This window comes from Lichenostomus cassidix, chromosome Z (assembly GCF_008360975.1).
Source record: "Lichenostomus cassidix isolate B80296 chromosome Z, HeHo_3.0, whole genome shotgun sequence".
Taxonomy (NCBI): Eukaryota; Metazoa; Chordata; class Aves; order Passeriformes; family Meliphagidae; genus Lichenostomus; species Lichenostomus cassidix.
The window spans coordinates 27,911,507-27,927,335 of record NC_139511.1 but is presented as its reverse complement, the minus strand read 5'-3'; the positions used below and the strand labels follow the sequence as shown (position 1 = coordinate 27,927,335).

At 44.8% G+C, this 15,829-nt stretch overlaps 1 long non-coding RNA gene across 2 annotated transcripts in view; it reads left to right on the top strand.

Moving 5' to 3' along the window:
- Positions 1 to 15,829, top strand: part of LOC146424578 (uncharacterized) — a 30,373-nt gene that overhangs the window by 9,558 nt on the left and 4,986 nt on the right. The gene's annotated exons all lie outside the window — the stretch shown is intronic.

Here is a 15,829-nt window from a genome sequence, read left to right as displayed (position 1 = left end):
CACAGAGCAAACAGTGATGTATCCCTCTGTAACTTTCAGTCAGCACAGAAGTCTTGCATAAGTCATGGGCACATAATTCAGCGTTCTCCAGCTGCCAGGATGTCTCTTCAGTGACCTCTGTGTTGGGAGTGTCTAACACCAGTGAAGACAGCTGCTGGCAAGATGATACAAGACGGTATAAAAGATTAGGGGCACAGTTCTAGTAAAAATCTCTGGATATCTGTGAGAAGCAAGGAACCAATAAATCAAACAGAGCCTGTGCTGGGTGTCCTCCTGCTGGCTCACAGCACCATAAAGAACTTGAAATCCTTACATTAAAATCACAGAACCACAGAATGGGTCAGGTTGCAAGGGGTCACATCTGGTCCAACATCCCTGCTAAAGCAGAGTCATCCCAGAGCACACGACACAGGATTGTATCCAGACAGTTTTTGAGTATCTCCAATGAGGGAGACACCACAACCTTCTATCACCTTCTGTGGGAAGCGGCTCCCTGGTGGATTGTCATTTATCATTTTTCTCTCTTCATACACCAGCTTGGTTGATTAGTAGTGTGTAGTCCAGTTTATGAGGCAAAGCACACAACCACCCAGGATGAGTTTAATGTAAGTGTAGCCATTCTTAAGTTTTGGAGACCTCAGTATATGGGAAGTATATCAATGCCCTTTGCATTGATCATTGCATTTGCATTGATCATCATTGATATGTGCATTGATCAATGCCTAATCAATGCCCTTTCTCCCATGCAGAAATTTTGTCCAAGTCAAAAGCCACAACCTGGGCTGTTTTTACAGCATTTGTAAGTGTCTGGTAGATTGTTGGAAGAGTGGTACTGTGGCAGCAATAATCTCTGAAGGCATGGTCAATATCCACTCATCCTGAATGGCAACCATGACACGTGTGCAGACCTATTTTTTCTGTGTGCAACTAGTGAATCCAAACTGACCTGGAAGCTGCAAAACATTGGTTCATGATTTCTGTGGGTCAACTGCTTGTGCTCAGACAGTCCTGTGTGTTCTTGGCACACATGTAAAATCCTCCCATGTGTGCTCAGTAAATCCAGGATGTGTATGTAGTGCTCACTGCAGAACTGCTGTACAGCACAAATTTGTTGTCATCTGGTAGAAATACGGGAGCCTTATAAAAATTGTTAGTGATTATTATGTTATTACTCCCAACTGAGAGTCTGATTGAGGATGAAAAAATCCTGTGTCAGATTTCTGCTTGACGCGTTTTGTCTCCAGCCACAACCATGTAAAGAATCTTTCACAAGATAACAACATTTGACCACCATTGTGAGACTGCAGTCTACACATTGCTAGATCAGTTTGAATTACTTCTGGGCCCTCCAGCTGCACAGGAAGAGCAAGTGATTTGAGTTTCTTTATTGCAAAAGGACACAGCAAATCTACCTTAGCTTGCCTGCTTGAGTAATTAGATCTCAGTACACTCATTGCTAAAGAATTGTGAATTTGTTTAGTAAATACCTGAGATGTGTCAGAAACTGGGGAAATAAGAAAGACAGAAAAAGAGGGACATGCTTTGAATTGCTTTCATGCTTATGTTTTCAGTCAGTAAAGAAGCAGATGGATAGCATCTCCACATTCCTTAAAGCCCTGTCAGAGGTCTGTTCTGCTTCCTAAGGTTTACTGGTAGTGACAGAAGATGCTGTTCAGAACTTGTCAGTGTTGCAACAATTTATGCTTCCTTTTCCTTCCACCAGCAAGAGCAAATTACAGACAGAAGAGGGAGAAAGAGAGATAGAAAAATAATATTGTTGTTATTACTGAGAAGGTAGAGGGGATTCTTATGAGGGGATTCAGCTAAGGCTGCTGATCTGCGTTTCATGTGCATACCATACCTCTTTTGTTAGCTCCAACAAATGTCTCTGAAGTGATGATTTTGCCCACTTCTTTCAGCCATGCAAAAATTCAGGCTTCTCATCAAAGCTGGTCCTTTAAACTATCTATGGGACTGTTACCTGGAGTCCATGGGAGATGATTTGAATTTGTGTCGTAGGAAGGGCTGAATCACAGGAGCTGCCTGTTTCCCTCCTCTAGGGGTGGAAAGTGAACCACTTTCCACTGTCCACTTGATTCCATGTAGGACAGCAGGATTGCTGGTTCCCACCTTTTCTGTCTGGGCCACAGTTTCTCAGAGCAGTGGAAATGATGGTGTACATGCACCTGGCATAATGTGTCACTGAGCTTGGGGAAAACTGGTAGTGATACTTTTGTTTAAAGAGTAATTAGAAACAAGAGAGATTGCTTCTGCTTGAAACTTTCAGGTATTCCCCAGAGGGCACCACATGAAGGCTGCTGCTACATGCAGTATCCCAAAGATGATTCTTGGTAGCTTCTTGCCCTTACCATGAACAAGGCAACACCTGTGACATTTGTGTGAATTACTATTACAGGTAATTCTTCAATGATACAGTGAGAAAGGTGTCTGAAGTTGCTTCAGATGTTTGCCAGGTACAGCTCCTCCCTCATGCAGATCCTTTCCCATACTGCAGGGCAGACAGCAGTACAGAGGTGCTGAGTGAGTAAAGGAGGTGATGACTGAGCACTGAACCACCCATGAAGTCTGTGAGTTGCTGTCACAATCATGCATGGAGGATGTTGTTCCCCTGTCAATAGCACTTATGCTTTTGATTAAACATGGAGGATCAGTTCTGTCTTGCAAGCTGGTCACGCTGGATGGAATACGGTTCCCAAAATCTGACAGTGATTTGTGTCAGGAGACATCTCTGTAAGTGTTCAATACATCCCTGTGTGCCCAGCAGGGCTCACTACAGTGCTAGATCAGGTAGCTCATCAGCCCTCATCAGCTTGAGTGCTTGGCATCTTCAAGGACAGAGATCCCACCACCTTTCTGCAGTTTGTCCCAGGGCAGTGCTCTCACAGGGAAGTTTTCTCCTCACATCCAAACCCTTTTGCTGCTTGTGCCCCAAGGACTTTCTGCCCTGGCACTATTCACTTCTGAGAAGAGTCTGGCTTTGCCTTCCCTATAATGCGTTGTAGGCAGTGGGAGACTGTAACTAGGACTCTCCTCAGCTGTCTCCTTTCCATGCTAAGCAAAATATGTTTTGGAGAGTGGATTGAGCAGAGAACAGCTCTCTAGCACAGTCAAGAATAAGTTAACCTCCAATCAGGAGCTAGCAGCAGGTAATGTGAAGGCAGGGCACATTTTCTTTGGAAGGCATGAGGCAATGTGTTGATTGGAATTTACCACGGCCAGTTTTCAGTGACGGCAGTAATGATTTAATAATGCACAGGGATAAAGAGGGGCAACACAAATAAAGAGGCAACAAATGAAACTAGCAGACAGTAGCTTCACGTCCAGCCAGAGGATGAATTTCTTTTTACCGTACACAATCCAGCTGTGTGTAATTCTCACTGAATGGTTCACCTTGGGTGCTGCCCCAGGAGAGGGTCTCATGCTCTTCCTTACTCTTTTCTGGATCCTCTCGATCACAGCAATATTTGCTTTGGTGAATTTTGTCTTTTCCTGTTACTTCGTCTGTCTGTTTCTGTGAATTTGTCTTGTGGGTTTTGAATTCAGGCAAGACAACTGGATCTACAATAACTAGCAATAATGGGTCACACAGCTGGATTGTGTATGGTAAGAAGAAGTTAATGCTCTGGCTGAATGTGAAGCTACTGTCTGCTGGTTTCATTTGTTGCCTTTTTATTCTTGTACTGAGAGACACATGAGTACTTACTGCCTGTTGACCTTCTCTTTGCCTCTCAGTGCTGAAGGGATCTGCTTTCATGCTAGTCATCTCTTTTCTAGACCACTATGTCTTGATATATTTGGCTATTCCTTACTTCTCATTATCCTCCCTATGTATTTCTGTCCTTTTCCAGTACTTCCCTCTCCTTTCTGAAAGTTAAATATTACTCCATTGGCATTGAGAGAGGCATGTGAAAGAGGAGATTTAAAAGGAGGTGTTTGGGTATGTTTAGCAAGGAGGAGAGAACTGGATATTTGCTGATTGTTTATGTAATGTTTTATCTCGTTGTCCAAAGGCTTCTCAATGATGTAGACAAAAATTATGACCTGGAAAAGAATTTACCAGCACCACTGTCACTGTATCCTTTGCCCAGGCCCTGGTAGTTTAGGCATCTTCAGTGAAGGTCTCAGTAGTGTTGTGACCATTTCTATGTTACCTAATTTTCTGCCTGCCAAGATGCACTTGGAAACAGAGACAGTCTCTCCCCCTTCCCCAAGGAGGAGAATTGTATTATGAGAGCACTTTTGAGGAAAAACTGCTCCTTTTATTTAGTTTTCTTCTTTCCTGCCTACAAAGGTGAAAAGGTACTGCTCAAGGCTTCTGAATACTCACTCATTTGCCACTAGGAGAGTAACACAGATGGCGCCACAGATGTACTTGGAGTTGTTTTCCATATCTGTGGCCAGGGCCAGTTTCAGGGTCCAGACTGATCCCATGTGTGGAAATGGCTTTGTCAGGTCCAGGTGTTGAGATGATGCAGGGCATTTCAGTGGTGGCCTCTAAGGCAGGGGCACCCATGAGAGCTACTCTACAGTGGGACTAGGAAGACGGGAAAGTAGAAGAGGCCCTTTGGAGATGATGTGACCCATAAAGTGAGGCTGCTGGAGAAACATCTGGCAGGAGACGAGAGTTCTTGCAGCAGCTTGCAATGGACCCTGGAGGCCCCACAGCAGGTAACATTGGAGTCATTCCCCCTGCAAGCAGTTTCATGTGTGAGGGTCACAGCAGAATCCTCAAGCCCTGAAAGCAATTCAGGTCAAGGTAATACCACAGTTATTAAAGCAGCTGAATCTGTCAGTTTTACTGTTAGAAAGTGGCTTCTCAAACATCTTTGGAAGAAATTGAGCTATTTTATTTTCTGAGTTGCTCTCTGCAAAAGAAATCACTGAGAGGGAGATGCAGTGTTTGAGAGTAGTGTTGAAATTTAGCTCAGGCTGAAAAGCACTCAGCTTTTAGATGGGTGAAGGCTGGCAGGATTTTCTACCTGCTTTCAGCATTTCTTAAATGTTTGTAAATACACAGTTTTGGACTTGGCGTAGGAGTCAGCCACCATTTTTGCTGGCACAGCCCAGAGCTCAGAAGCTTATTGTGTGAGGCTTGTGGCACTCAGAGCAAGAGCTGCTCTTTGTGCAGATGTGTCTGTCCTAAAATAAGCCATGGGCACTCAGGGGGGCAGCAGGAGAACAGATGAAGCAGTAGTCTGTAATTTTCTACTAGGAATGTTATGCTAGTGAGATGCCCTGTGCTTTTTACAGAATTATCCTCTCTTGCTGTTACAATATTTTATCTTTCAAATTCATATAATACTGCTGACAAGGTAAAACTGTGCTTTAAGAATAGCCCAGAAAGCACCAAAGAGCAAATTTTTATGTAAAACGTTTTTTGAAACCATTGTTTCTGGTGTCTTTGCCCAGGAGCTACCCCCACAGTTCAAGGTACAGCCATTACTGTGATACTTTAGATGCACATACAACTTTAGGTACACATACAATAGGCAGCTCTGTAGTGCAATCAGATATGCATCTGTGATAAGAAAAGACCTGACAGGTATGCTTTGGCCTTCTATCTGGCCTTCCCCATCCCCCCCCGTTTTGCTTCATGACCCAAACCTTCACCTAAATACAAGCTCTGTGTTTCCTTTAACTTCCACCAAATCCTGCAGGGGGTCCTCTGCATATGAAAGCTTCTTCCAATGGCTGCATATCAAAGGATGTGTTTTAACAAACACAGAAAGTGGACAGAGGTTTTGTGCTCCCTTATTATTCCCTGCAGCAAATGCATGTCCACAGGGGGAATCAAGTTGTTTTCTTGATTAAGGAGTCATTGGAGATTTACCTTCTTTCAAAGTCCTGGCAGGACAAAGTTGCTTCTCCTGGAAGCAAGTGAAAGACATGCCATGAGAGGAAACACTGGGGCAGGTGGCATTCAGACTTTCAGGGCTGGAGGAAAGATGACTGGTGCAGGGATGTATAATTCATACAGTCTCTGCAACTGTGTATCTATCTGACCATGCGTGGTAGCAGTTCCACCACCATTTTAAGTCCATGGAGATTGCTGGGGTGGAGGAAGGGAGAATTAGCTGCACTTTTCAGGGTGTGGGTGTTTTACAGTGTGGCAGGACCTGGGTTCTGGCCTGACTACACCACCACCACTCCTTCTGTGTAGTGTCTGTCACTGTCTTTCCCACTGCTTAGGCTCAGACACTCCCAAACAATACCCAGGCCTGGGAGCACCTTTAGAAAACTCCTGGAACAATCCTCACATGTATCCCTTCAAAGTCAGGCCCATTTCAATCCCACATAAGGTCCCAGTCGCACAGGTGTTCCAGCAGACTACCTGAACTAGCCCTTGGGCACCGTTTCCTTCCCTCTTCCTTCCACTGACTGAAGCCAGCCTCTAAGCACCAACACTATCAAAACAGATGGTGTGAGTGTCTACATGTATTTTGGTGAGAGGTTGTTAGGAGGGGTACCCTGAAGTCAGCATCATGCAGGAGCTAGGACACGTGCCAGCCAGGGTTGTGGGGAACTGATAAACACCAGTGTGTTGATAACACTGGAATAGCATGGCCTGCTGAGGTGCATCCTCCAGGGCTATCCCCTGGAGCTGGCTGAGAGTCTCTACCCCTGCAACCTCCCAATCTCCTGTGCATCATAGGGGATTTAGCCACCAAAGGGAAGGAAGTCTGGAGGCTTCATGCTCTTGCCCAGGTAAGGACAGCTGTGGTGCCTTCCACAGATGTAAGATTTGCCACACAAATGATCAGCTGCCAGACAGCTTCAGCTCTTCTGCCGTGTAGCCCAGCTCTTGGGAATATGCAGGAAATATTAGGATAAGGATAGTGAAAACAGGTTTGTCTATACTGCCAGTCTGTTGGCAGCCCAAACAACCGTTTAGTTTGCAGGAATGGCACTGTGCAGGATTGGCCCACGGTGGGTGCTGGCTGGCTGCTTGGGGAGGCAGAGATGCTCTTTAGCTCTGTCTGGAGCTGAAAACCAAAGAGAAGGGAATTTGGGCCAGCAAGGGAGAAAAAGGGCAAAGGAGGGTATTTATTTCTTTGATATTCTCCTCTTTGCTCCTGGTGAGAAAAACATTCATGAGAGAGTCCTTCTGCCGCACTGGTGCAGCCAGGTCTTCATCACAGCATCCATGAAGGAGGAGCAGACAGTTCTCAACCTGTCTGATTGCTGCTGTGGGCATGGTTTGTACTTGCTTCATTTTTGCCTGTCTCATTGCTTCATGGTTCATTTGGCTGAACTCTTCATACAAAATAACATGTTAGACAGGCTCTGTACTGGGAGTATTGTGGGAAGGCAGTAGCTGTCTGTGGAAGGGATGGGCAAAGGGACTCTGCTTTCAGCATCCATACTGACTGCCTACAAAGCAGTTGTGCTTGTTTGCATTGTCAATCCGTTTAGAGTATAATAATAATGTTTCAAGTCAAAGAAACACACCTCTGAAACCAAATCTTTCTGGCCAGTGGCTCTGCCCACAAGCTTCCTGCACTGTGTCCTACTAGTTTATTCCAACTCTGCTTCATGTTAAACAAGGAAGAGGGAGACTAGCACGTGCCTGATGTTCTAGTTGAAAAAAATTTAACTACAGATGAGTGAGAGAGGTATTTCCCTTCCAGACTTTGATTTTTGGTCTCCTTTCAGCAGTGCTGTTAAGTGGGTTAACACATGTAAAAAGCCAAAAGATGAGTGGCTTCTTCTCTTTGAAAAGAGCACAGGCAGGTGCCTCAGCTGCAGCAGGGCATTGAAATGTGTGAGTGGGGTTGAGGGAAGAGAAAGGCCTGAGTGAAGGCATGGACCACAAAGACTAAGAGAGATAACATCTCTCCAGCAGCAGCTTCACTCGCCTGGACACTGTTACTCCCTGGGTAGCCCAAAGTGGCTCCAAAAGCCTGGTTTGTTAACAGCCACCTCTCATGAGGGGACTGCTGAGGGGTGTGAGGGGAATGGCACTGCCCCACACCACCATGGTGCACCTCCATCCTGCCCTGCTGCTGAACATCTGGGACAGGGGACAGTGGGGTGGGAGGAAGCACCAGGGTCTGTGTCCCTGTCTTGGCCAAGCTGGCTGCCAGGGAGGCTCAGGACAGGCTCTTCTGGGTCTGGTGGGCAGACCAAGATGCAAAGGGCCACTGCAGAAAGTAGGGACTGGAGCTAGCAAAAGAACAGCAGAGGACAAACAACTTAGTAATTTTCATTTTGGCCATGGAAAGAGTGGGGGCTTTTAAACTTGTATCTTATGTCCAAAATGCTCATTAAGGTCTGGCTCTGAAAGCCTCACAGCAAACAGCAGCAGTGGCTGAGTGAGAGGATGCTCAGATCCCTGCTGAGTTCAGAGACATGCAAAACAGGCCCTGTTTCAATTACTCCAAAGGCTATGAAGCTCAGAAATGCTTCATCCCCAAATCAAACAACTGTAAAATCCACACCTGAGGGTCATAAAAAACACGGAAAAATTTAGAATTAGAAGAGGAACATAATGAGGCCCCCAGTCCAATGCCCTGCTCAAAGCATGACTCATTAAAGCTAGGTCAGGTTGCCTTGTCCTGTCAGCTCTGGAGTACCTCCCAGGACAGAGGTCCCATCACCTCTTGTCTGGGCCTTGTCTGCTTCAATGAGGGAAAGAATGTTTTTCTTATATCCAACTAGAATTTCCCTTGTTGCAACTCATGCCTGTTGTCTCACCATTTCCTCATGCACCTCAGAGAAGTGGTGCCTCTTGCTCAAGTAGGCTATGACTGACTGGAAATAGATCCAACTGCAGCCTTTTTCTCAGGCTGAAGAAGACCAGTTTCCTCCACTTCTTCCTATAATGTCCTGCACTCTTGCCCCTGGGACATCTTTGTGATCCTGTGTTTGAACTCCTCAGCTTATCAACATCTCTCATCTCTTGGGGAACCCAAAACTTGTCTTTAAAATTCCATATGTGCTGAGCAGAGGGGCACAGTCATTCTCTGCAGTGTTTGGGTATGCTTTGAGCTAGGTAGTCTTCAGGATGTGTGCTGCCATCATCTTTTGTGGCTGGGTCTGGGAGCTGTGCAGAAAGGAAAGTGATGGCACATCTTCACAGTTTGTGCCTTCTGCTGCTGAAAGCCATCTAGGAACAGTGGATTAGGCTCCTGTACAGTGACACAACACTGGCTCAGAGCTCTTGTTGTTTGCTGTATGAATTTTGAGAGTTCTGTACAAACCTCTAGCAGCACAGGGCTGTATTTCTTGCCCAATTCATATATTCTGTCTTACACTCATACGTGAACTGTTTTTTAGAAATCCTCTGTGCAAATACAATATGCCTGACATACTGCTACTCTCCTTATGTTTAGAAACATTTCTTAAAGACTTTGTATTATTTGATATTTACATTGTTTCACTGTATGTTCTTGCATTTTCTAACTGGCATTCATTTACAGAACAGGATGCAAGTACTTTTGACAAGCACATGTAGTGACTGGTTTCAGAAAGATGGGGCAGGGCTTGCCTTACAGACAGTTCTAGACCTAATTAGGAAAGGTTGTGGGGAAGAAATAGCTGCACCTACATTTTTCTGTTTCCCACTGGTTTTGGTTGCTGTAGTGCGGGATACACTTCCCCGTGTATGCAGTTAGATTTGACCAACTCTCAGTGGCACAGCACACTGAAGCCTGCTCCCAGCTTTCAGTTGGTTTTCCTCAGAGAAGCACAGCTTGAGGCTGCTTGAGGAGCAGCAGGAGCAGTTGTGTACTCAGCCCTCTGTTAAAACAATAGATGATGTACCAGAGTCAGGGATTTTGTATATGGCACAGGTTTTACATGGTCATAGCTGTCTCTTTAACCTATGTGTAGGAAAGATGGTCTTTCTGCTTCATTCCACTACGACAAATGGGTTGTTGGAGGAGGTTAAAACAGCCTTTGAATGGGAGACTTGCCTCCTCATACAGCTCTCAGTTCACTGTCTCATGTTTATGTAGTGGTACAAGACAAGGAAGAGACAAGGTTCCAGGAGATTCATCTGTCTCTGAGAGGTGAAAGGCTCTCACCGTGAGCAAAACCAAAACAAAATCAACAACAACAAAGAACCCCCCCACAAACAAAACTCAAACAACAACCCCCCCAAAACAACAAACAAAAAACAACAACAAAACCAAAACCAAAAAGGATGAAGTCTGTTGTACAGCTCTCTTGCTTCCCTCCATTTACCCCAATAATTTTTTTTAATGCAGAAAATATTTTTTTTCTAACAGAAATAGCTAAGAGATTTGGCTCTTCAGTCCAAAACCAGGAGGCACTTCTGTAAGCTGCTAGCTGACTAAATTCTGTACACTGCAAAGCAAGTTTGCATTTCCCCAGAGGTGATTGGAAGTGATCTTGCTGAGCTCTCTAGTATTAAAGTTGATGTATATTTTCTTGCATCCAAGTTTGGTTTTTTTTCAGGATTGCACAAGGGAAGTGGAGTTTAGGAGCACCTTTATTTTACATTTTGGAAATCAATGACTTCTTGGTTATTTTCAAGCTTTGAGTAGTCAGAAGAGAAGATCATTCATCCATTCTCATTAAACAGATTTTCAAGAATGGCTGAAATCCCAGGACCTTATCTATTAAGAATATGTAACAAGTTGATTCTTTTCCTTCCTTGTGCTTTGGCAGTGCCTTTTATCTCTGAATGCCAGAAACAGATCAGATGCCCTGAAGATGGTCATGTCAAGCTGTGTTTGTGTGTTTGGGGTAGTTCATTATTGTACAAGCAGGCTTCACAAATAAGCAGCAAAGGCATCTAGAGTGAACTCCACATAAATGCATCTTCCCAGAAGAGTGCGCAGTTACGCATAATTGCTTGTAGTTAAATTGGATGTGTGTCTTCCCTTTGTAATGTAATGCATGCACAGCCATATCTGATTGTGACATTATGCCCTATATTTTCTTCTACGAAGCAGTGGCATATTGAAAGGCAAGGTGTTGTTTTGTAACCATGAATTTTTAATAAATAGTCACAGAATCATAGAATGGTTTGGGTTGGAAGGGACCTTAAAGTAATCCTCCTGTCATGGTCAGGAACACATTCTACTAAACAAAGTTGCTCAGAGCTTCATCCAACCCGGCCTTGAACACTTCTAGGGACGGGGCATCGATATCTTCTCTGGGTAACCTGTTGCCTCACCACCATCACAGTAAAGAATTCCTTCCCAATAGCTAATCTAAATATACTTTCTCTCAGTTTGAAGCCATTATCCCTTGTCTGGTCACTAGAAGGCCTTATAAAATGTCCCTCTCCGGCTCTCTTGTAGGCTGTCTTTAGGTACTGGAAGGCTGCAATTAGGTCACCCCAAAACCTGTGCTTTTCTAGGCTGAATAAACTCTATTCTCTCAGCCTTTCCTCATAGGAGAGGTGCTCCAGCTGTCTGATTATCTTGTTGCCTCTCCTCTGGACTCTCTCCCAACAGATCCATGCCCTTCCTGTGCTGGGACCCCAGAGCTGATGCAGAGTTCCAGGTGGGTCTCACCAGAGCAGAGCAGAGCAGAGGGGCAGAATCCCCTCCCTTCCCTGCTGCCCACACTGCTCTGGATGCAGCCCAGGACACGTTTGGCTTTCTGGGCTGGCAGTGCACATGGCTGGGTCATGTCCAGCCTCTCACCCACCAGCTCCCCAAGTCCTTCTCACAGGGCTGCTCTGCTCTGTTCATCCCCAGCTTGTGCTGATACTGGGGGTTGCCCTGTCCCAGGTGCAACACTTTGAACTTGGTTTTGTTTAATCTCATGAGATTCCCATAGACACACTTCTCATTCTTTTCCAGGTCTCTCTGGATGGCATGCTGTCCTTCAGAAGGGTCAACAGCGTCACTCAGGTTGGTGTCATCTGCAAAATTGATGAGGATGCACTTGATCTGTTTATCTGTGTTATTAATCAATACAGACCCCTGAGGGACACCACTTGTCACTGATGTCCACTGGGACTCTGAGCTCTTGGCCCCTACCCTCTGGATGCAACAGTCCAACTGCTTTCTTAAGTATCTAGCAGTCGAACCATCAAATCCATCTCTGTTCAATTTAGAGAAGGATGTTGTGGGGAACTATAAAGGCTTTATAGAAATTCTGATAAATGTTATCTGTAGCCCTTCCCTTATCCACTGATGGAGTCACTCCATCATGGAATACCACTAGGCATTCAAGACAGGACTTGAAGTTCTTTTTCCTCCAAATCTTTGGGTTCAAATGTCATGCTTTCCCTACCACTAGTTGGAAGCGGAAATCCTTATGTACTCCTATGTCCACGGAAACATGGCTTTTAGAAAAGTATGGAGCAATGTGAGACTCCAACAAATCTGGCAGAACTTGTGGCAGCACACCCTGAACCTGTGTTGGCTGCCATAATGCTGCAGCACATCTTGTTTGATGGATGCCTATATGGACTGAGCCCCACTGAGAGTTATTCAGCTCATGAGACATGTACCAGCAGCACACAGGGTGCCATGTGAGAAGACATGATTTGCAAGTGATCCTGCCTCCAGTCAGGTTCCAGGTGTAATCACCAAGGTCATCCCTGTCCTTTCCAAGGTGCAAAAGTCCTGCTCAGGAGAGAGTGGAAATACACCTATGATGACCCAGTGCACAAGGTTCACAGGTGTTCAGCAGAAAGGCACTGACCTGCAGCCCTGATCTCTTACTGAGAAAGGTGAAAGGGAATCATGAACTGTTCTTTGATACTTCTTGCTCTGACTTTTACATGTGGGATTCTGCACATCAAGGAAAACCTTGCTGCTGTTTGGATCGGACATTTCGGATCAAAATCAAAAATCTGTAAGGCTTTTTCCTGAAGATTGTGTCTGCTACACAGTCAAGAAATATCTTTTGTCATGCCTTTTTACCATAGTTGTCTGATAATAACCTGATGATTAACAGATGGACCCTGTGGGGTCTTCAGGACCTGAAGATGACTTCCCAATCCAAGAACATGCCTCTGTCTCTGGGGTGTGACTTGTGTCTAGCAATACTGCAGCCATGTTCTAAGAAAATACTCCCCATGGGTTTTGAATTAAATTTTGCTTGTACGTAGAGAGGAAGGTAATGCTTTTGAGAAAGATTCTCTGAGCTTTTGCCCCCCTTCCACCAGCACAGGCGCCTGTCCATGGCTTCCAGGGCTGAAGGCTGAACTCTTAATTCAAATTCAAATTGTAGGTAACAGCTCTGGCCTGATGGCTTATCAGCTATGCATGCATTTGAAACCAGCACAGAAACCGCTGAATCATCCCATGAAAGACCTTCACCCTGGAGGGGGCTTTGGGGGTCTCCAAAGACCACCAGGACATATAGAGAATGCTAATGATATTAATGACTTCTGAGAAATGATTTATATAACCACTCCTATCCTGAAGAATGCAATGAATATTCATGAATTTTACCTCTAACACTGTGTCTTTGTGGGTACTGAGGTGTGTGTTTGGTGGAAACAATTCCCACACACCCGGTGCATCGAATAAAGCAAATACCCACTACTCTGACTTGGTCTCTGAAGCGTCTCTGGGCTTGATTGGGGTGAATCACTTTTCTCCTGACTTTAACTATTCCATAGTCACAAGGTCTTTATGACTTTTTGTGTCTCAGCTTAATTTCATTGTTGTGAAAGTGCTCACATTTATGTGCCTGAGGTGATAACTAGGCAGCAAAAACTAAATTCCACTTGTTTGGTTACAACTATTTAGCTCCTGGAGTTAAAGCTCAATGGGCTCTTTTGCATTGTGGTTACAAAACTGAGAAGGGACTGAATTCCCTGGTGCTTGAGATCCTCAGTGTGTATGTACCCAAAACAGGCTTTCTAGAAGTAGCTTTGAGCCTCAAAGCTATTAAGCCATTTTAAGTAATGGTCCACAATACAGCAAAATAAAACGTTTATCTGGCAGAAAAAAACATGGAGTAGTAAAACTTCAGGGCTCACAAACCAAACCAGCATACAGTCCTGAAGTCTGCTCAAGGGAAAATACCATTTCAGCTCAAACTTTGAAGTTTACAGAAAGAATGGGTGGGTAATGTGAGGGTTTTTTAATACATATCCAACTTACATATCTGTTATTTTATTCATCTCAAACTTCATAGGAGAATTGAGTTATATGGACACCAGAAAGCTACTAACACTTTTTCCATCAGTGTTAATCCTATTACAGAGTAAGATGGGCTACCTGCTATTTTGGACTTGCCAGGAGTGCAGAGCAAATTCTAAGTGCCTTTCTAAGTAATCCTCTCTGTGCTGATAATGTGATTGATATGTTCTGGGCTGTTTTGTTTATGAGGCACATACAGTATCAGAAATACAAAAGACTGTCAGAGGGAGTGGTAAAATTACCCTGGAATTACAGTCCTTCAAAATTCTAATAGTAAATGTGACTGCTCATTGCTTCGGAAATGGTTTGGGCGTGATAAAGCTTTATGTGAACGTTTTAAGTGCATATAAAAGATAGAATCTTAATGAGGGGGAAAAGGGTGCAGCTCCCTCATTTTTTGGCTTAGGGTGTCCAGGACATGATAGGGCATGTCCTGCTGTTTTTTCGTACTGATAGATGTGAACTTGAAACTTAAGTCTTGAAAATTCAGGGGAGGGTGGGGTGAGGGGTGGAGGAATGCTTCCAGAGATAAGCAGAAGACATATTTCCAGTGCAACAATTAAAACTGTTGAATGGGATAAGTTTAAGTAACCCCAAAAGTTATAACAGTCCACGTGCAGACACCGATCTGCGAGGGGCCAATAATTTAATTGTCACATCCCTCCTTGTCCAAGAGAGCTGATAGCACTCCTGTTAGAGGGAGCTTGCTAGTGCAGGGAGTCACAGTGAAGCAGACTCCGGCAGTCACCACCTCTCCCCCCTTACCCTCCCACTTCTCCCTCTGCATGGCTCAGCACTATCTCCAGGTACTGTCAGCAGCGCCAAGCTCTACTGCAGCTGCCAAACACAGGCACAGGGATGAGCTTGGGGGCTAGAAGAGAGAAACAAGCCAAAGCTTAATCCAGCTGTGATAGACGGGACGTTCGCTGGTTCCTGGAAGACAGGGATAAAGCATTATCTGCTTTGTAGCTGAGAGGTGTCTGCATTTGCAGCTGCAGCTCTCTCCAGGCAAAGGAGCTGGGTTTCTTGTTCCTGGAGGGCTGAGTAGCAATGAGTAGCAACGATTCTTCTTTTCTTCCTACTACCCAATAGACTGCTTTCAGGTGCTGACACTGCATTTCATCAGCAGGGCAGTTATCACCTGGAGATGTAACTTCACAGCCACTCCACGTGAGCTCCACCTTAAATCACTCTGAAAACTGAAGATGGGGCAGGATATGGCAGCTCCATGCTAAAAGCTGGGTATTTTTCTGCGTGCATGTGACAGCATAGCATGCTTCTGGTTTCAGGGTGGAGTTTGAAATGTGCCTTCTGACCAGTAAAGCCTTTGTACCCTGTTGTCACTGATCTACTAAATAAGTATTCAACAGAGAGGGCTTTTGGTTTAGTGGGGGTAAGCCACTCAAGGTCAGTGTCTGCGGATGACCCTCAGCTTTGCATCTCTCACACCTCTTGCATCTGAACGAGCAGAGAGCTCAAATCTGTGACCCCAAAAGCAGGATTCAAAATTTTTGTACTCCTGAGATTTGGGGTTGGGTAGGGAGGAACGCGAGTCAGGGAGGCTCATCCTGATGGCAGGTACAATGTTCCAGCCTCACCCTTTTCACTGAAATGTTTTGCTCCGTGATAGCATATATACTTCATTGATTTGGTAACAAAAAGAACTCAATTTTAAATATGTGCCTGATCATTCCCGAAAGACACCTCTTTCCATCTCTCCTACGCAAAAC